The sequence below is a fragment of the Canis aureus genome, chromosome 8, assembly GCF_053574225.1.
Source record: "Canis aureus isolate CA01 chromosome 8, VMU_Caureus_v.1.0, whole genome shotgun sequence".
Classification (NCBI taxonomy): Eukaryota; Metazoa; Chordata; class Mammalia; order Carnivora; family Canidae; genus Canis; species Canis aureus.
Genome location: NC_135618.1, coordinates 36,457,799 through 36,478,989, shown reverse-complemented (window position 1 = coordinate 36,478,989; position 21,191 = coordinate 36,457,799). Strand labels below are relative to the sequence as shown.

Genomic DNA, 21,191 nt, shown 5'->3' with positions numbered 1-21,191 from the left:
GATTAATTGGCTGTACAGTTATACTTTCATTTCTGGATTTTCTATTCTGTATCATTGATCTGTGCATCTGTTTTTGTGCCAGTACTATACTGTGTTGATTGCCACAGCTTGGTGATATTACTTGAAGTCCAGAATTGTGATGCCTCCAGGTTTGCTTTTCTTTTCCAAAATTGCTTTGACTATTTGGAGACTTCTATGTTTCCATACAAATTTTAGGATTGTTTGTTCTAGCTCTGTAAAAAATGCTTTTGGCATTTTGATAGGAATTGCATTAAATATGTAGATGGCTTTGGGTAGTATAGAAATTTTAACAATATTCCTTCATCTAGTCCATGAACATGGGATGTCTTTCCATTTATTTGTATCATCTTCTTTCATCAGTGTTTTGTAGTTTTCAAAGTACAGGTCTTTCACCTCTCTGGTTAGATTTATTCCTAGGTATCTTATAGTTTTTGGCACAATTGTAAATGGGATTGATTCCTTAATTTCTCTTCCTGCCATTTCATTATTGGTGTATAGAAACACAACAGATTTCTCTGTTTTGATTTTGTGTCCTGTGACTTTACTGAATTCACTTATCAGTTCTTGTAGTTTGTTTGGTGGAGCCTTTTGGGTTTTCTATATAGTGTCATGTCATCTGCAAATAATGAAAGTTTTACTTCTTCCTTGCTGACTTGGATTCTTTTATTTCTCTTTGTTGTCCGATTGCTTGGCTAAGACTTCTAGTACTATGTTAAGTAACAGGGTTGGGGGGGCATCCCTGTCTTATTCCTGACCATAGAGAAGCACTCAGTTTTTCCCCATTGAAAGTAATTTTAGCTGTGGGGTTTTCAAATATACCCTTTATTTATGTTGAGGTATGTTTCCTCTAAACCTACTTTGTTATGAAAGTTTTTATTATGAATGGATGTTGTACTTTGCCAAATGCTTTTTCTGCATCTTATTGAAATGATCATGTGGTTCTTATCCTTTCTTTTATTAATGTGATATATCACATTGATTGATTAGTGAATATTGAAACACCATTGCAATCCAGGAATAAATCCCACTTAATCATGAGGAACGATTCTTTTTAATGTATTATTGAATTCAGGTTGTTAGTATTTTGTGGAGGATTTTTGCATTTATGTCCAACAGCAATACTGGCCTGTACTTCTATTTTTTTTTTTGTCATGTAATTATCTGGCTTTGGTATCAGGGTAATACTGACCTCATAGAATGTGGAACTTTCCTTTTCTATTTTTTGTAATAGTTTGAGAAGATAGCTCTTAACTTTTCTGTAAATGTTTGGTAGAATTTGCCTGTGAAGCCATCTGGTCATGGACTTTTGTTTCTTCAGAAATTTTTAAAATTTCTTTTAATTGGAATTCAGTTTGCCAACATATAGCATAACACCCAGAGCTCATCCCATCAAGTGCCCCGCTCAGTGCCCGTCACTCAGTCACCCCAACCCGCCGCCCACCTCTCTTTCCACCACCCCTTGTTCATTTCCCAGAGTTAGGAGTCTCTCATGTTCTGTACCCTCTCTGATATTTCCCACTCATTTTTTCTCCTTTCCCCTTTATTCCCTTTCACTATATTTTATATTCTGCAAATGAATGAGACCATATAATGTTTGTCCATCTCTGATTGACTTATTTCACTCAGCAGAGTACCCTCCAGGTCCCTCCACGTCAAAGAAAATTGTGGGTATTAGTCGTTTCTAATGGCTGAGTAATATTCCATTGTATACATAGACCACATCTTCTTTATCCATTCATCTTTCGATGGACACCGAGGCTCCTTCCACAGTTTGGCTATTGTGGACATCGCTGCTACAAACATTGGGGTGCGGGTGTCCCGGCGTTTCACTGCATCTGTATCTTTGGGGTAAATCCCCAGCAGAGCAATTGCTGGTCATAGGGTAGCTCTATTTTTAACTCTTTGAGGAACCTCCACACAGTTTTCCAGAGTGACTGTACCAGTTCACATTCCCACCAACAGTGCAAGAGGGTTCCCCTTTCTCCACATCCTCTCCAGAATTTGTGGTTTCCTGCCTTGTTAATTTTCCCCATTCTCACTGGTGTGAGGTGGTATCTCATTGTGGTTTTGACGTGTATTTCCCTGATTGCCAGTGATGTGCAGCATTTTCTCATGTGCTTGTTGGCCACGTCTATGTCTTCCTCTGTGAAATTTTTGTTCATGCCTTTTGCCCATTTCATGATTGGATTGTTTGTTTCTTTGCTGTTGAGTTTAATAAGTTCTTTATAGATCTTGGAAACTAGCCCTTTATCTGATACGTCATTTGCAAATATCTTCTCCCATTCTGTAGGTTGTCTTTTAGTTTTGTTGACTGCTTCTTTTGCTGTGCAGAAGCTTCTTATCTTGATGAAGTCCCAATAATTCATTTTTGCTTTTGTTTCTCTTGCCTTCGTGGATGTATCTTGCAAGAAGTTACTGTGGCCAAGTTCAAAAAGGGTGTTGCCTGTGTTCTCCTCTAGGATTTTTATGGATTCTTGTCTCACATTTAGATCTTTCATCCATTTTGAGTTTACCTTTGTGTATGGTGTAAGAGAATGGTCTAGTTTCATTCTTCTGCGTGTGAATGTCCAATTTTCCCAGCACCATTTATTGAAGAGACTGTCATTTTTCCAGTGGATAGTCTTTCCTGCTTTGTCGAATATTAGTTGGCCATAAAGTTGAGGGTCCACTTCTGGATTCTCTATTTTGTTCCATTGATCTATGTGTCTGTTTTTGTGCTAGTACCACAGTCTTGATGACCACAGCTTTGTAGTACAACCTGAAATCTGGCATTGTGATGCCCCCAGCTATGGTTTTCTTTTTTAAAATTATCCTGGCTATTCGGCGTCTTTTCTGATTCCACACAAATCTTAAAATAATTTGTTCCAACTCTCTGAAGAAAGTCCATGGTATTTTGATAGGGATTGCATTAAATGTGTAAATTGCTCTGGGTAGCATTGACATTTTCACAATATTAATTCTGCCAATCCATGAGCATGGAATATTTTTCCAACTCTTTGTGTCTTCCTCAATTTCTTTCAGAAATATTCAGAAGGTTTTAGGGTATAGATCCTTTACCTCTTTGGTTAGGTTTAGTCTTATGCTTTTGGGTGCAATTGTAAATGGGATGGACTCCTTAATTTCTCTTTCTTAGTCTCATTGTTAGTGTATAGAAATGCCACTGACTTCTGGGCATTGATCTTGTATCCTGCCACACAGCTGAATTGCTGTATGAGTTCTAGCAATCTTGGGGTGGAGTCTTTTGGGTTTTCTATGTAGAGTATCATGTCATCAGTGAAGAGGGAGAGTTTGACTTCTTCTTTGCCAATTTGAATGCCTTTTACTTCTTTTTGCTGCCTGATTGCTGAGGCTAGGACTTCTAGTACTATGTTGAATAGCAGTGGTGAAAGTGGACATCCCTGTCATGTTTCTGATCTTAGGGGAAAGGCTCCCAGTGTTTCCCCATTGAGAATGATATTTGCTGTGGGCTTTTTGTAGATGGCTTTTAAACATGTTGAGGAATGTTCCCTCCCTATCCCTACACCCTGAAGAGTTTTGATCAGGAATGGATGCTGTATTTTGTCAAATGCTTTCTCTGCATCTATTGAGAGGATCATATGGTTCTTGTTTTTTCTCTTGCTGATATGATCAATCACATTGATTGCTTTATGAGTGTTGAACCAGCCTTGCATCCTGGGGATAAATCCCACTTGGTCATGGTGAATAATCTTAATGTATTGTTAGTATCTTGTTGAGAGTCTTTGCATCCATGTTCATCAGGGATATTGGTCTATAATTCTTTTTGGTGGGGTCTTTGGTTTTGGAATTAAGGTGATGCTGGCCTCATAGAAGGAGTTTGGAAGTATCCACCTCTTTCTATTTTTCCGAACAGCTTTAGTAGAATGGTATGGTTTCTTCTTTAAACGTTTGATAGAATTTCTTTGGGAGATTTTTGATTACAGATTCCATCCTAAAGGTTTTGCACCATTGTATTTTCCTTTTCATTTCATTACGTGTATTTTTTAAAATTTGTTCTTTGATTTCCTGGTTCCCCCCCCCCCTTTTTTTTGTTTAGTATTTGCTTTCCAATTTTTTTTCTTGTTGTTGACTTCTAGTTTCATAGTGTTGTGATTAGAAAAGGTGCATGGTATGACTTTAATCTCGTATTTGTCGAGGACTATTTTGTGACCTTATATGTGATGTCTTCTGGAGAACATTCCACGTGCACTTGAAAAGAATGTATAATTCTCTGTTTGGGGCTGAAATGTTCTGAATATATTTGTTAAGTCCATCTTGTCAAGTGCATCATTTAAAGCCATTGTTTCCTTGTTGATTTTCTGTGTAGATGATCTGTCCATCCATAAAATTGGGGTATTAAAGCTCTATACTATTATTATTTTATTAACAATGAGTTCCTTTATGTTTGTTATAAATGACTTTATATATTTTGGTGCTCCTATATTGGGTGCATAAATAGCTCAATTGCTATATCTTCTTGTTGGATTGTCCCCTTTATTGTTATATAGTGCCCTTCTTCATCTCTTGTTACAGCGCTTGTTTTGAAGTCTAGGCTTTCCAATATAAGTATTGCTACTCCAGCTTTATTTTGACATTCATTTGCATGATAAATGTTTCTCCATCCCATCATTTTCAATCTGCAGGTGTCTCTAGGTCTTAAATGAGTCTTGTTGGCAACATGTGTGTGGGTCTTTTTTTTTAAATTTATTTTGTCTTCTTATGACTTTTGATTGGAATGTTCAGTCTAGTTACCTTCAAAGTAATTATTGGTAAGTGTGTATTTATTGCTATTTTGTTGTTTTGTAGTTGTTTCTGGAGATTTTCTCTGATCCTTTCTTGGCTTTCTCATGTTTTGCTGATTTTCTTTAGTGATATATTTGGGTTTCTTTCTCTTTACTTTTTGCATGTTTATTCGTGGGTTTTGCTATATGGTTATCTTTATGTTTGTATATAACCTCTTCTGTGTATGACAGTCTGTATTAAGTTGATGGTCGTTCAAGCTTGAACTCATTCTTTTTTCCTCTCTTCCTCCATGTTTTAGGTATATATTGTTATATTTTATATGCCTTTTTGTAAGTTTCTTGGCCAATTTTTTTTACAGAAATATTCGTTTTTACTGCTTTATATTTCCTGTCTTTATACTGTCACTTTTGGTCTCTACTTTCTACTCAGAGTCTCCTTTCATAATTCTTGCAAGGCTGGTTTAGTGATTACAAACTCCTTTAGTTTTTCTTTGTTGGGGAAACTATCTCTTCTTTCATTCAGAATGATAGCATTGCTGGATGGATTATTCTTGGCTGCAGATTTTCCCATTCAGCACTTGGCATATATCATGACACTCCTTTCTGGCTTACCAAGATTTTGTTGAAAGATATCCTGCTAGCCTTACAGGTTTTCTCTTATAAGTTAAGGATTTCTTTTGTCTTGTTGCTTTTAAGATTTTTTTCTGGGGATCCCTGGGTGACTCAGTGGTTTAGCGCCTGCCTTCGGCCCACGGCGTGATCCTGGAGTCCCGGGATCGAGTCCCACATCAGGCTCCCTGCATGGAGCCTGCTTCTCCATCTGCCTGTGTCTCTGCCTCTCTCTCTGTCTCTGTGTCTCTCATGAATAGATAAATAATATCTCTTAAAAAAATTAAAAAATAAAAATAAAAAATGATTTTTTTCTTTATGGCTATATTTTGCAAATTTAATTACAATATGTCTGGTCTAAGCCTGCTTTTGTTGATTTTGATAATACCTCTCTATGCCTCCTAGATCTGGATGTCTGTTTCCTTCCCCAGATTAGATAACTTTCCAGTGAGTATTTCTTCAAATAAATTTTCTGCTTTCTTTACTCTCTCTTCTTCTTCTGGGACTCCTATAATATAAATGTTAATATGTTTTGTGGAGTCATTGAGTTCCCTAAGTATATTCTCATGTTGCATTCTTCTTTCTCTCTTTTGTTCAGCTTCATTGCTTTGCATTACTTTGTCTTGTAGGTCATTAATTCGTTCCTTTGCTTCTTTCAGCCTGTGTTCATTGCATCAAATTTATTTCTAATCTCATTTATTATATTCTTCATCTCTGATTCTTTTTTAATTCTTTTATCTCTATGGTAAGCGTCTCACTGATGCCTTCCATTTTTTCCCCCAAGTCCCGTGAGTATCCTTATGGTGACTGCTTTAAATTCTCCATCAGGCATGTTACTTATATATCTCTTTGGCTTAGATCTCTGGTTGTGGACTTCTTCCAGTCATTATTGAAAGTGAGGTGTTGAAGTCAAAGACTATTATAATTAAGTATGTGTTTCTCCCTTCAATCTGTCAGTTTTTATTTCAGATATTTGGGGGCTCTATTTTTAGGTGCATATGTATTACATCTTCATGGATGAATCCTTTTATTGTTATAAAATGTCCTTCTATGTCTTTCAAGAGTTTTTGCCTTAGAAGTCATTTTGTCTGATATTAATATAACTACTTCAACTCTCTTTTAGTTATTGTTTACATGGAATATATATTTCTATCCTTTCACTCTTAATCTGTCTGTATCTTGAGATCAAATGTGGATCTCTTATAGACAGCATATATTTGGATCATTTCTCAAACCTATTCTTCTCATCTATGCCCTTTAGTTAGTTTAATATATTTACATTTCTAGTGATTACTGATAATATCAGACTTCTACCATTTTACAATTTGTTTTCTATATGCCTTAAATACTTTTTATTCCTTAGTTCCTCCATTACTGTCTTTTATTTTGGATATTCTCTAACGTACTATTTTGGATTCCCCTCTTATTTCTTTGGGTATAAAATTTCAAGTTATTTTATTGGTGGTTGCCTTGTGGACTACAATTAACTTAATGTGTATAACAATGTAGTTCAAAGAGTACCAACTTAGTTTCAATAGTACACAAATACTTTGCTCTTATATACTTACCCTCCCCCCTTTGATTTTTGTTATTGTATGCCTACTAACTTAAGTTCATAAAATCGTTTTATGTAGTTCTTCCTAAATCTCATAGGAAAAAAAGCAAAATTACAAACTAAAAACACATTGATACAGATTTTTATATTTATCTATATAATTACCTTTGTTGTTCTTTATTGTCTAATTGTCTATTATCTTTTCATTTCAGCCTGAAGTAATTCCCTTTAGCATTTCTTGTAGGGGAGGCTACCAGTCACATATTTCTCAGTTTTTGCCTATTAGGGGATGTCTTAATTTCTCAATTTTTGGAGTATAATTTTGCCAGATATGGAATTATTGTTTAAAAACTTTTTTCTCTTGAGCATGCAATCGGTTTTTAAAATGTACCTGGACTTGTTTTAATCAGGTTAGCAAGAACATAGCCACAGAAGTAACTATCGTGAAGGAAGGAATCTTTACTCACAGTTCCCTAGAATCAGGACACATGGCATGCCATGCAAGACCACACAAGGAAAACAAGCATTGATCATGGTTTTATGGGAAGGAATGGACAAGGCAGGGGTACATGGGATAAGCTGGCTTAAGATTGGCTAGCTGAATAATTTCAGTGGGTTCTAGGATGTAGAGACTGTTTCTGGTTGTCAAGTACCTTAGAGTGATTAGGGAAGGGGAAATAGAGGTTTGTAGTGTAGGAAATCAGTAAAGAAGTTGTGGGGAGATATGGGGGCTTTGGATTGGTTTGTTTGTGTATCAGAACTATTCACAGGCAAGTCACTTGCTATATCTAGGAATTAGCTAACACTGGAAGGGGAAGTTTCTCCCAAAATTTGTAAGACCCAAGACCGTGGAGCATCAAGAATACAGAAAATATAGTTAATACTTAATACATTATCCCACTATTTTACAGCCTCAGTGGTTTCTAGTGAGGAGTATGCTGTTAATCTTAGTGAACATTGATTATTTGTGATGAATCACTTCTCTGCTTTCAGGATTCCTGTCTTTGGTTTTCAACAGTTTTATTATAATTGTCTGGTGTGGCTGTTTGAGCTTATCCTAGCATGTATGTTGGTACACTTCCCAGTGTCCCACAGGTCTCTTAAACTCTGTTCATTTTTATTAATTTCTTTACTTTTTCTTCCCCAGACTAGGTAATCTTAATTGGCTTACCTTCAAGTTCTCTGATTCTTTCTGCTGCCTGCTCAAATCTGCTTCTGCTGCTGTTCAGTCCTTTAGTAAACTTTCAATCACAGTTATTAAACATTTTACCATCAAAATTTCTGTTCATTTTCTTTTTATAATCCCTTTTTATTGATATTTTGTATGCATAAGACTTCATTCTCCTAATTTTCTATACTTGTCTCTGTTTTCCTTCTTCCTTCCTTCCTTCCTTCCTTCCTTCCTTCCTTCCTTCCTTCCTTCCTTCCTTCTTCTCTCTCTCTCTCTCCCCCTCTCCTCTCTCTCTTTCTGTATTCACAGTTTTTTTTCTTGTGACTGATTTCTAGTTTCATAGCATTGTGGTCCAGAAAGGATGTATGGTATGACTTTGATCTTTTTGAATTTGTGAGTCTTGTTTATGTCCTAATATGTGATCTCTTTTGTAGAATGTTCCATGGGTACTTGAAAAGGATGTGTATTCTGCTGTTTTAGGATGTAATGTTCTGAATTATATTTGTTAAATCCATCTGGTCCAGTGCATCAATTAAAGCCACGGTCTCTTGTTGATGTTCTGTTTGGATGGTCTTTTCATTGATGTAAGTAGAGTATTAAAGTATCCTACTATTATTGTATTATTATTGGGTTAGTTTCTTTATGATTGTTATGTTTTGTATATGTAGGTACTCCTATCTTAGGTGCATAAGTATTTATAGTTGTTAAATCTCTGGTTGGATCATCTCCTTTATAATGATACAGAGCCCTTCTTCATATCTTGTTACAGTCTTTGATTTAAAGTCTAATTATCCAATGTAAGTATTGCTACTCTGGCTTTCTTTTGATGTCCATTTATATGATAAATGTTTCTCTGTGCCCTTGTAAATTTAATCTTATTTATTTACTTTTCATGCCCATATTTCCTTTTATTTTAAATTTATTTAAATTCAATTTAGTAAAAAATAAATAAACAAATAAATAAATATTCAGTTTAGTTAAAATATAGTATATTATTAGTTCAAGGGGTAAAATTTAGTGATTCATCAGTTGTATATAACTGTTGCTCATTCCGTCAAGTGCCCTCCTTAATGCCCATCACCCCAATTACCCTATCCCTCCTCCAGCAACCCTCAGTAGTATGTTCCCTGTAGTTGAGTCTTTTATGGTTTGCCTCCGTTTTTTTAAAGATTTCATTTATTTATTCATTAGACACACACAGAGAGAGAAAGAGAGAGAGAGCGCACCAGAAACATAGGCAGAAGGAGAATCAGGCTCCATGCAGGGAGCCCAATGTAGGACTCAATCCTGGAACTCCAGGATCATGCCCTGAGCCAAAGGCAGACGCTTAACCACTGAGCCACCCAGGCATCCCTCCCTCTCTGTTTTCATCCTATTTTATTTTTAATTTTTCCTTCCCTTCCCCTATGTTCATCTGTTTTGTTTCTTGAGTTCCACATATGAGTGAAATCATATGATATTCATCTTCCTTTCACTAACTTATTTCACTTAGCATAATATCCTCCAGTTCTGTGGCAAGGTTTCATTCTTTTTGATGGTTGAGTAATATTCCATTATATATATATTCCACATCATTATCCATTCATCAGTTGATGGACATCTGGGTCCTTCCATATTTTGGCTGTTATGGACATTGCTGCTATAAACATTGGGGTACATGTGCCCCTTCAAATTGTATCCTTTGGATAAATACCTAGTAGTGCAATTGCTGGGTTCTATTTTTAACTTTTTGAGGAAACTCCTTACTGTTTCCCAGAGTGGTTGCACCAGTTTGCATTCCCATCAGCAGTGTGAGAGTCCTCCTTTCTCTGCATCCTCACCAATACCTGTTGTTTCCTGACTTGTTAATGTTAGCTATTCTGACTGGTGTAATGTGGTATCTCATTGTGTCTTTGGTTTGTATTTCCCTGATGCCAAGTGATATTGAGCATTTTTTCAAGTGTCTGTTAGCCATTTCTATCTTTTTTTAAGGAAATGTCTGTTCATGTCTTCTGCCCACTTCTTGACTGCATTTCTTGTTTTGGGGTGTTGAGACTGATAAGCTCTTCTTAGAGATTTTGGATACTAGCCCTTCATATGATATGTCATTTGCAAATATCTTCTCCCATTATTTAGGTTGCTTTTTAGTTTTCCTGATTGTTTCCTTTGTCTGTGGAAAAGCTTTTTATCCTGATGAGGTCCCAATAGTTCTTTTTTCCTTTTGTTTCCCTTGCCTCTGGAGACAGGTATAGCAAGAAGTTGCTGTGGCCCAGGTCAAAGAGGCTGGTGCTTATGTTCTCCTCTAGGATTTTGATGGATTCTATCTCATATTTAGGTGTTTCATCCATTTTGAATTTATTTTTGTGTATGGTATAAGAAAGTGGTCCAGTTTCATTCTTCTGCATGTGGCCGTCCAGATTTTCCAACACCATTTGCTTTTCCATTGGTTATTCTTGCCTGCTTTGTCAAAGATTAGTTGACCATAGAGTTAAGGGTCTATTTCTGGGTTCCATCGATCTATGTGTTTGTTTTTGTGCCAGCAGCATACTGTATTGATGACTACAGTTTTGTAATACAGATTGAAGTCTGGTATTGTGATGCCTCCAGCATTGCTTTTCTTTTTCAACTTACCTCGTCTATTCAGTGTCTTTCTGGTTCCATACAAATTTTAGAATTGTTTCTTCCAGCTCTGTGAAAAATGCTCGTGGCATTTTGATAGGGATTGCATTAAATGTGTAGATGGCTTTGGGTAGTATAGATATTTTAACAATATTTGTTCTTCTAATGCATGAACATGGAATGTTTTCCTATTTATTTGTGTTTTCCTCAATTTTTAAATAAGTGTTCTATAGTATTCATACTATATCTTTTATCTCTTTGGTTAGGTTTATTTCTAGGTATCTTATTTTTTGGTGCAATTGTAAACAAGATCAACTTCTTGATTTCTCTTTCTGCTACTTTATTGTTAGTGAATACAAATGCCACAGACTTCTGTGATTTTATATCCTGTAATTTTGCTGAATTCCTGTATCAGTTCTAGCAAATTTTGGTGGAGTCTTTTGGGCTTTCTACATAGAGTATCATATTGTCTGCCAAGAGTGAAAGTTTCACTTCTTCTTTGATGATTTGGATGCCTTTTAATTATTTTTGTTGTCTGATTTCTGAAGATAGGACTTCCAATAGTATGTTGAACAATGATGGTAGAGTGAACATCGCTGTCATGTTCCTGACCTTAGAGGAAAAGCTCTGTTTTCCTCAATTGAGGATGATGTTAGCTGTGTGTCTTTTATATAAGGCCTCTTTGATGTTGAGATATGATCCCTTTTCCCCTACATTGTAGAAGGTTTCTATAAAGAATGGGTGCTGAATTTTGTCAGGTGCTTTTTATTTATCTATTGAGAGGATCATATGGTTTTTATCCCTTCCTTTATTAATATGGTGTATCATACTGATTGATTTGTAAATGTTGAACCAGCCTAACAGCCCAGGAATAAAACCACTTAATAGTGTAAATAATTCTTTTAATATACTGTTGGATCTGATTAGCTAGTATCTTACTGAGAATTTTTGCATCTGTATTCATTAGAGATACTGGTCTTTAATCCTATTTAATGCAGTTGTCTGATTTTGGAATCAAGTAATACTGGCACCATGGAATGAGTTTGGAAGTATTCCTGCCAGTTCTACTTTTGGGAACAGTTTCAGAAGAATAAGTATGATTTCTTCTTTAAAAGCTTGATAGAATCCCCTTAGGAAGCCATCTGGCCCTTGACTCACTTGTTGGGAGACTTTTTATTATTGATTCAATTTCACTGCTGGTTATGGGTCTGCTCAGTTTTTCTATTTCTTCCTGTTTCAGTTAGTAGTTTACATGTTTCTGGGAATTGATCCATTTCTTCCAGATTGCCTAATTTGTTGGCATATAATTGCTAATAATATTCTCTTAAAATTATTTTTCTACGGTGTTGCTTGTGATCTCTTCTCTTTCACTCGATTTTATTTATCTGGGTCCTTTCTCTTTTCTTTTTGATATTTCTGGCTAAGGATTTATCAATTTTGTTAATTCTTTCAAAGAACTAGAATCTGTTCTTTGAAAGAACTAATTTGTTGATTCTTGATCTGTTTTTTAAAATTTCTGTATCATTGATTTCTGTTCTAATATTTATTATTTCTCTTCTCCTGCTGGATTTAGGCAGCAGGATTTATTTGGTGTTCTTTTTCCAGCCTCTTTAGGTGTAAGGTTAGGTTGTGTATTTGAGATTTTCCTGTCTTCTTAAGGCCTGTATTGCTATATATTTCCTTCTTAGGACCACCTTTGTTGCATCTCAAAGGTCGTGAACTGTCATGTTTTCATTTTTATCTGCTTCTATGTATTTTTTATTTCTTCTTTAATTTCCTTGTTGATTCATTCTCTCTGTAGTAGGGTGTTCTTTAACCTTTGTGGTCTCTTCCGCTTTTTTCTTGTGATTGACTTCAAGTATTATAGCATTGTATCCTAAAAATATGCATAGTATGATCTCAATCTTTTTGTACCAGTTGAATTCTCATTTGTGCCTAGTATGAGATCTATTCTGGAGAATATTACATATGCACTTGAAAAGAATGTGTATTCTGCTGCTTTAGGATAAAATGTCCTGAATACATGTTAAGTGTCATTCAAAGTTCTCATTTCCTTATTGATCTGCTTACATGACCTGTCCATTGCTGTGAGTTGGGTGTTAAAGTTCCCTACTATTATTGTATTTATTATCATCAATGAGTTTCTCTAAGTGTTATTAATTGATTTATGTATTTGGCTCTTCCCCCAAGTTAGGGGCATGAATATTACAATTGTTAGGTCTTCTTGTTGAATAGACCAAGGATATATTATGAAATAGTGTCCTTAATTTCTTATTAGTTATTGGTTTAAAATCTATTTTGTATGATAGAAGTATGACTACTCCAGCTTTCTTTTGATGTCCATTAGCATGATAAATGATTATTCACCCCCTCACTTGCAATCTGGAGGTACCTTTGGTGGTAAAATGAGTCTCTTCTAAGCCACATATCAATGCATCTTGTTTTCTTTTCTTTTCTTTTCTTTTCTTTATGATAGTCACAGAGAGAGAGAGAGAGAGAGAGAGAGAGAGGCAGAGACATAGGCAGAGGGAGAAGCAGGCTCCATGCACCAGGAGCCCGATGTGGGATTCGATCCCGGGTCTCCAGCATCGTGCCCTGGGGCAAAGGCAGGCGCTAAACCGCTGCGCCACCCAGGGATCCCTGCATCTTGTTTTCTAATCCATTCTGATAACCTGTGTATTTTGATTGCAGCATGTAGTCCCTTTACATTCAGAGTAATTACTGAATGATATGTATGTGGTGTCCTTGTATTACCTATAAAGTAACTGTTCCTTTCTAGTATTTGTTATTTTGGAGCTCTCGTTCCACTCAAAAGTATCCTTTAATATTTCTTGCAGGGCTGATTTAGTGTTCACAAATACCTTTAGTTTTTGTCTTGGAAACTCTTTATCTCTCTTATTCTGAATGACAGTTTTGCTGGATAGTGTATTCTTGACTACGTATTTTTCTCATTTAGCACATTGAATATATCATGCCAGTCCTTTCTGGCATGCCAGGTCTCTGGAAGGTCTTATGCCAGCCTTATATGTCTACCCTTTAGGTTAAGGACCTCATCCCCGAAGAGCTCTGAGGATTTTCTCTTTATCTTTGTAAATTGCAAGTTTCACTATGATATGTCTTGGTCACCCTATCTTTGTTGATTTTGAGGGGAGTTCTCTGTGCCTTTGGACTTGAAGGCCTGTTCCCTTTCCTATATTAGGGATGTTTTTAGCCATAATTTGTTCAAATAAACCTTCTGTTCTGTTTTCCCACTCTTCTTCTAGAACTCCAGTGTTATGGATATTGTTTTACTTTATGGAATTGCAGAGTTCCCAAAGTCTGCCTTTATAATCTAATAGTTTTCTTTCCTTATTTTCACCTTCATTATTTTCAATATTTTATCTTCTTTATTATTGTTTCACTCTTCTGCTTTGGTCATCCGTGTTTTTATGGCCTCCACTTGGGATGCATCTTGGGTATAGCATTTTTTAGTTCAGCCTGACTAGATTTTAGTTCTTATATCTCTACAGTAAGGGATTCTCTAGTGTCTTCTATGCTTTTTTCAAACCCAGCTAGTATCTTTATATACATTGTTTTAAATTCTAGTTCAGACATCTTACTTATCTCTATATTGATTAAATTCCTGGTCATGAATACTACCTCCTATTCTTTCTTGGGATGAATTCTATCTTGTCATTTTGTCCAGAAAAGAAGAAAAACAACAGCAATAACAACAACAGGAGAAACAGGAACAACAAAAACCTAGATCCTGGGTGTGTTTTGGTCTGCTTGTTAAAAGGAACTATATCCTAAAATAAGAAAGAAGGCATGCATATATATGTGTGTATATATATTTCCTTTATATTTTTTATTTCATATATATATGTATATACACACATATATATAATAAAACACAGTGAAAGGAAATAAAAAATATATAAAAAGCATATATAAAAATTAGAAGTAGAAAAAGAATTGAAAAGAGAAAATTACTGACAATAATTTTAAAAATAAAGGATAAAAGTATAAAGGATGCTAGATCCTATTTCCCTTAGAGCTGAAGCTTTGCAGCCCTCTCTGATCAGTAAACTTGATGTGAACAAGTTGTGATCTTCTGGGAGAGGGCCCTGTTGTGCTGATTTGCAGGTGGACTTGCCCTTGCGGGGCTGTGCTTCCAGGGCACAGGGATGCAGGGCTTGGTGTAAGTGGCTCCAGACTCCACTAGATGGCACTGCTTTGCTCCCTGAAGGCTTTCAGCACTGATAGCTGGGCCTGAAAATTCACACCCCTCACTCTTCTGTGATTTCTCACAGAAAAGCAATCAATCAGTCTTGTCCCTCCTGTTTCCATCAGAAGTCTGCCTGTGTCTGAGCTTTTTTTATATCAGGCACATGACTGAGTTTCAAAACTACAAATTGTAGGGACTCCCATGGTACCAATCCACTCTCTTCCTCCCGGGGAGGGTCTTGCCACACTTCTGCCTTTGCTGAACCTGTCCCAGGAAAGCAGTCACAGGACCACACAGTGGTTTGAAGTTTATGGCAACACAGAGCAGAAAGCTGGCACCTAGACTAAGGTTTCTCAGCTGGCTTCCATGCTCCTATACCTGGTACAGTGCAGCACTTAGCCACCACCAATTCTTGTGACTCAGGGGATCCTCAGAGCATGATGTCACACCTGGGATTTCACCCGGTTTCATCACCTGAACACCCTTAAACCAGCATGACTCCCATTGTAACAGACTTCTAAAAATTCCGATTTTGTGCTCCATTCGGAATACTTTGCAGTAGCCTCCTTAATCAAGCTCCCTTCCCAATGCTGTATCTACAGCTATATCACACCAGATTCAAGTCTCTGCACCTCTTACCCTCCAAAAAATGGTTGCTTTTTGACTTATAGGCTTGCAGTGTTTGTTCTCTCAGACCTCTGATTGCTTTCTTGGGTGTTCAGAATGATTTAATAACTATTTAGTTGTATTTGAGGAAGGAGACAAACTTAGGGTCCCACAAATCCTCCACCATCTTAATGCCTTACTCTTACTTTCAATATGTAGATAACTTTTTAAGGCTTGCAATGAGTCTCTTTTCGGCAGCATAAAGATGGGTCTTATTTTCTAATTCACTCTGTCATCCTGTATCCTTTGATGGGAGCATTTATTCCATTTACATTCAAAGTAATTATTAGTAGATGTGCTTTTATTGCTATTTTGTTATATGTTTTACGATTGTTTTGTAGTTTTTCTCTCATTCCTTTTCTTGGTTTTCTTTAGTGATATGCTTAGATTCCTTGTTCTTTATTTTTTGCATATATTTAATTTTTGATTTGTAATTTCATTTATTTTATATAAAAGATCTTCTGCATATCATCGCCTGTATTAAGTTGATGGTCACTTAATTTTGAACTCATTATTTACATGCCCCCCTTCCACGTTTCAGATATTTGGCATCATATTTTACATCCTTTTTATTTTATGAATCCTTTAAGTGATTTTCACAGAAATTCTTAATTTACTGCTTGTGTGTTTTTTACTTTTTACATTCTCCCCAATGATCTTTACACTCAAAAGACTTCCTTCCCTTTAATATATCTTATAAGGCTGGTTTAGTGGTCATGAACTCTTCTAGTTTTTGTTTGTCTGAAATATTCTTCATCTCTCCTCCTATTCTGAATCACAGCCTTGTTAGATAAAGTATTTGTGACTACAGATATTTCCCTTTTAGCATTTTGAATACATCACTCCATTCTCGTTTGCAATTTTCTGCTGAAAAAATCAGTTGACAGTCTATGGAGTTTCCTTTGTATGTAGGTATCTTCTTTTCTCTTACAACCTTCAAAATCCCTTTTAATCACTTTTTTTGCCATTTTAATTACAATGTGTCTTGGTATGGACATCCTTATGGTGAATTTTTGGCAGATCTATTTATTTATTATAGTTTCAAGTTTTATTTATTAAATTTTATTTAAATTCAATTTGCCAACATATAGTATAACACCTATCACTCCATTTCACCCACCTGCCCCCACTTCTATAACCCTTTGTTTCCCAGAGTTAGGAGTCTCTCATGGTTTGTTGTCTTCTCTGATTTCCCCTATAGTTTAGGAAACTTAGTTTCCCTCGTTCCTTTCTTTTCCCTTCTTATATTCCACATATGAGTGAGACAATATGATAATTGTCTTTGTCCAATTGACTTATTTCACTCAGCATAGTACCCTCCAGTTCCATCCATGTTGATATAAATGGTAGGTATCCATCCTTTCTGATGACTAATATTCCATTGTGTGTGTGTATATATATATATGTGTGTATGTGTATGCACGTGTGTATATGCCACATATTCTGTATCCATTCATATGCTAATTGACATCTTGGCTCCTTCTACAGTTTGGCTATTGTCAACAATGCTGCTATTCACATTATGGTACAGGTGTTCTGTCATTTCACTACCTCTGTTATCTTTGGGGTAAATTCCCAGTAGTGCAACTGCTGGGTCCAAGGGTAGGTCTATTTTTAACTTCTTGAGGAATATCAACACAGTTTTCCAGAGATGAATTCTACCTCTCAATTTCCATCTTCCTTCACATTTTCCTTCCACAGAGACTCATTAAGTTTTTTTCTCACCACTTATTATATCCACTAACCATGGAGTCTACAACTTAAAATAGTCGATCTTCCCTAACAGTTCTGTTCCCCTTTTATTTCATGTTGACTAACAGAACTTTAAAAAAAATTGACTTAGTGATAAACTGTTTTGGAAATGTGCAACCACGTACGCCTTTTTAAAAGAAATCCTGGAATCTCCCTATGTCAAATAGGGAGATATCCAACGAGAGAGGGCGTTCTCATTACAGCTGCTTCAAAGACTCTGTTCCCAACCACCGATCTCACGTGGCAATCATTCTACTTTTCTTCCTTTCCATATAAAACTACTATTTAAAATTTACAAACAAAATCCAGGGCCGCCTGAGTGGCTCGGTGGTGGAGCGCCTGCCTTCGGCTCAGGGTGAGAGCCCGGTCCCGGGATCGAGGTCCGCATGGGGCTCCCCGCAGGGAGCCTGCTTCTCCCTCTGCCTGGGTCTCTAACTCTCTGTGTCTCTCATGAATAAGCAAAATCCTTTTCAAAAAAGAAAAGATCCATTCCCTCAGACGAGATCAATTTTTCAGGTTGTGGTTTCATATCCTAAGCATCCCCTGCACACATTCTTCCTTTCCTTCTCACTCCTCTGAAGGAACAGCCGTCCGCACGGGAGGGCCTGCGCCACCTGGGCCGCACCATCTGGGCCGCACCACCTGGGCGGCACCTGCTGGTCCGCGCGCGCGCTGCGTGTTTTCCGGCGAGTGCGCGAGAACCTTCCAGAAGGCGTCCGTCCACGCGGGCGCGCCGGCCATGTTGGTCTTCCTCTCCCGTGGAGAGCTGCTCCGTCGCAGGAGTCGTGCGGGGCCGGGGCGGGCCGAGGCTGCATGTTTCCAGGAGGGGCGCGCTCGAGCGCTCGGAGGGCTCCAGGGCCGTGAGCGCCCCGCCGGCCGGCGCTCGCCCCCAAGGCGCGCCCACTGCGGGGCCAGGGCGCCCGGAGGAGAAGGCCGCCTGGGCACCCTGCTAAGAGGCGGGCCGGGGCAGGCGTGTTGAGGGGGAGTCGCAGCCAGTACTTACCACTGCGAGGCGTTGCCCGAGCTTTCCTCTGCGGGTTTCAGGAAGACCCTCTGGAGGTGATTGGACATTTTAGAGGGGCGGGAGGGGCCGGCACCTCCAGGGAAGTGGGCAACGAGGGGCCGAGGGCCTCCCGAGGGGCGAGACCCGGAGCGACCCGGTGTTGGGCTGGACGGCGCCCAACGGGTTCGCTGCGAAAGGAGGACCCCAGCCTTCGGAAGGAGGCGACGCGGCTGCCAGAAACCGGAAGGACCGCAGCGGCTGACGACGCGGCCCGGCCCCGGCCTCTGGGAGGAGCGGCCCGAGTCTCCGCCCCCCGCGAGCCGACAGCGTCGCGCCAGAGCCAATCGGAGTCGACGCGGGAGGCGGGGCCCTAATGGCACCGCCCCCAGCAGCGCTGGGTCCGTGGGGAAGACCGCGCCGGACGGGCTCGGCCGACCCCGCCCACCGCAGCCGCCAGCCAGGCCCAGCTCAGTCAGCGGCTTCCGGCATCGTCACATCCGGTCGCCGAGGTGACTGGCTCGCTAAAGCACCGCCCCGATGCTACGATCCAATCGCAGAGGACGTTTGGTGTCTCTTCTTCCGGATCAACGAACGAATCACGAGAGGATATGCTCAAGATGCCTACGCAAAATAAAACGCTTCCGGGGTCATTGGTAAATTTTCTGCCAATGCGCTCGCCGCTCCTGCACGTTTCTCTTTCCCGCCAGCGCCGGAGGAGACGTCGGCGGCGGCTCTGGACTAGTGCCTGACGCTGTGCGCGCCTCTTAGACGCCTGCCCGTGGGCAGCGCTCTGTTTATTGCCGCTTCCTGCGCTTTCTCGTTCATTTCCTCTTTCTTGAAGTTTTGCCTCTCTTCTTAACCTGACCTTTCCCTCCACCGCGCGTTCATCTCATGCCTCGGTCAAAGTCATCGTCAGAGTTAATCGGCTAGTTCTCTGAAAGTTCGCCCTCCATAGACATCTTTTTTCCTCTTCACTTGGCTCTCCGGAGAAATTCTTTTCAGAAGTCTCCCGGCTCCCGGTGTTGAATCCTGCATCCGAGAGACCGGCCAAGCCCCTGGTGGAAGGGCGGGCGGTGTCGTTCAGCCGGGGCTGCAGGGAGGCGGCGGCAGGAGCGGCCGACGAGGGCGTCTTATGAGGGACAGGCGGTGGAAGTGTGAACTGGCGCATACTGACTGTCCGGCCTCGGGGGCCGAGTCCCCTGGCCCCTCATCCCCTAGCTCCGTGGTAAGCGCAGTGAAACGACAGTGTTCCGACAGGTTAAGAGAAAGCACGACTTCCTGAGCGCGGTGCTCTGTGGTAGTTTCGGTGGCACAGAATCCTGCGTGTGTAGCTGGCGTCTGTCTTTCAGTCGAGTATGTCCCGCACTAAAAGGGGGCGAGGTGCTCAGCCCTTCATAGGGGCTGGGTTTCCGTCATTCTCTGATCTGAATAAGTTGCCCATTCTTGGCTTCTTCCCTGCTTCATCATTTATTTCTTACCTTCCACACTCAATTCTCCTCCTACCCATCATCTCTTCCTATGTACGAAAACTCATTGTCACAGGTTGGTTTCCCTGGGAAACGGACTTTGTCCGGTGTATTTTGGCGTGAGGGAAGTTTATCAGGGATCAGTATTGGGGAGGGGAGGGAAAGGAAGTGAAGCTGGGAAGACGGAGTAGTTCGGTTGTGGTGCCTCCTCTCAACAAAGGCCTTAGCCTATCCCACAGAGACCTCTAGAATACGATGGACTTTCAACGTTTTCCCCAGTAGGAATGCAGGCCTTGCCAAGGAAAGCTGTGTGACCTTAGTTAGGCAAGGAGGTTCTCTTCAGCCAAGGCAATTACTCAAGGAGGCTGGTAGCTGAGACGTGTCTGCTGGCAGCACTCCCAGCAACCGGTGGAATAAGACCTTTATTCCTCGAGGGAGGCCCCAGAAGTACATCACAGCATCCGCAGTAGTCATTAAATCCCTCATTCAACTGTTGTAATTAATTCCATTTATCTCACATTCATTCGGATCTGTACTCAGCAGCACTATTAATTATTCCTTCACTCTGGGTGCATTTGGGAATATGCTTCTTTGGTTTTCCTCCTCCTTTTTCGTCTACTTACTCCTCATTCTTTTTTTGGAGGCTTATCCCTTCCTTCTCAGCCATTAAATAAAAGAGTTTCTTAAGTCTTGATCATTGATCCCCTTATTTTCTCGAACTGTTATGTCTCACGTGATTTCAGGCATGCTCATAGCTTCAATCACCACTTCTACGCATTGCTATACTGACTAAACACTTATGTAATACTACGTGCCAATTAAGAGAAGTTAGAGTGTGTTAAAGTATGTATCTTGATAGCAAATGATAGTGACAAATTTAAGGAACAACTGACAGAAATGAGAAGATTCATAAGTCAGCACATGTAGAGGATGATTTTACATACATCTCTGAGAAATTAATAGTTGAAGCAGACAAAAAAAGTGGCATAGGTATCAAATTTCTAAACAAAAAATGAGATCAAGCCAGTAGATGTGTAAATAACTCCATTCAAGGTATATAGTTCACTATTATTTTTAAAATTCATTAAGTAATTTTTGCAGCTGAGGTTATGACGTCAGGGTCATGAGCTCGAGTTCTGCATCAGGCCCTGTGCTTGGTGCAGAGTCTGCTTGAGATTGTCTCCTTTTCCCTCTGTCACCGCCCCCCAAAATAAATAAATAAATAAAATCTGTAAAAAAAAAAGATAAACTGTTAGCAAGATTGATCGAGCAAGAAAAAAAGAAGATACAAGTAAGCAAAATCCAGAATAAAAAGGGAAAATAGCTATAAATACTATAAATACAACAGATTTTTTTTTGCAAGTATTATGAACAGCAGTTATAACACACCACTTGCTGAATCCT

At 39.1% G+C, this 21,191-nt stretch overlaps 1 protein-coding gene across 1 annotated transcript in view; it reads right to left on the bottom strand.

Moving 5' to 3' along the window:
- The window catches only part of LOC144318680 (olfactory receptor 11A1-like), a 53,181-nt gene extending 34,545 nt beyond the window's left edge, over nt 1-18,636 (bottom strand). Inside the window, exon 1 of the mRNA XM_077905826.1 lies at nt 18,322-18,636. The gene's annotated coding sequence lies outside the window, so the exon portion shown is untranslated. The remainder of the gene's footprint in view (nt 1-18,321) is intronic.
- Nucleotides 18,637-21,191: the final 2,555 nt, after the last annotated feature.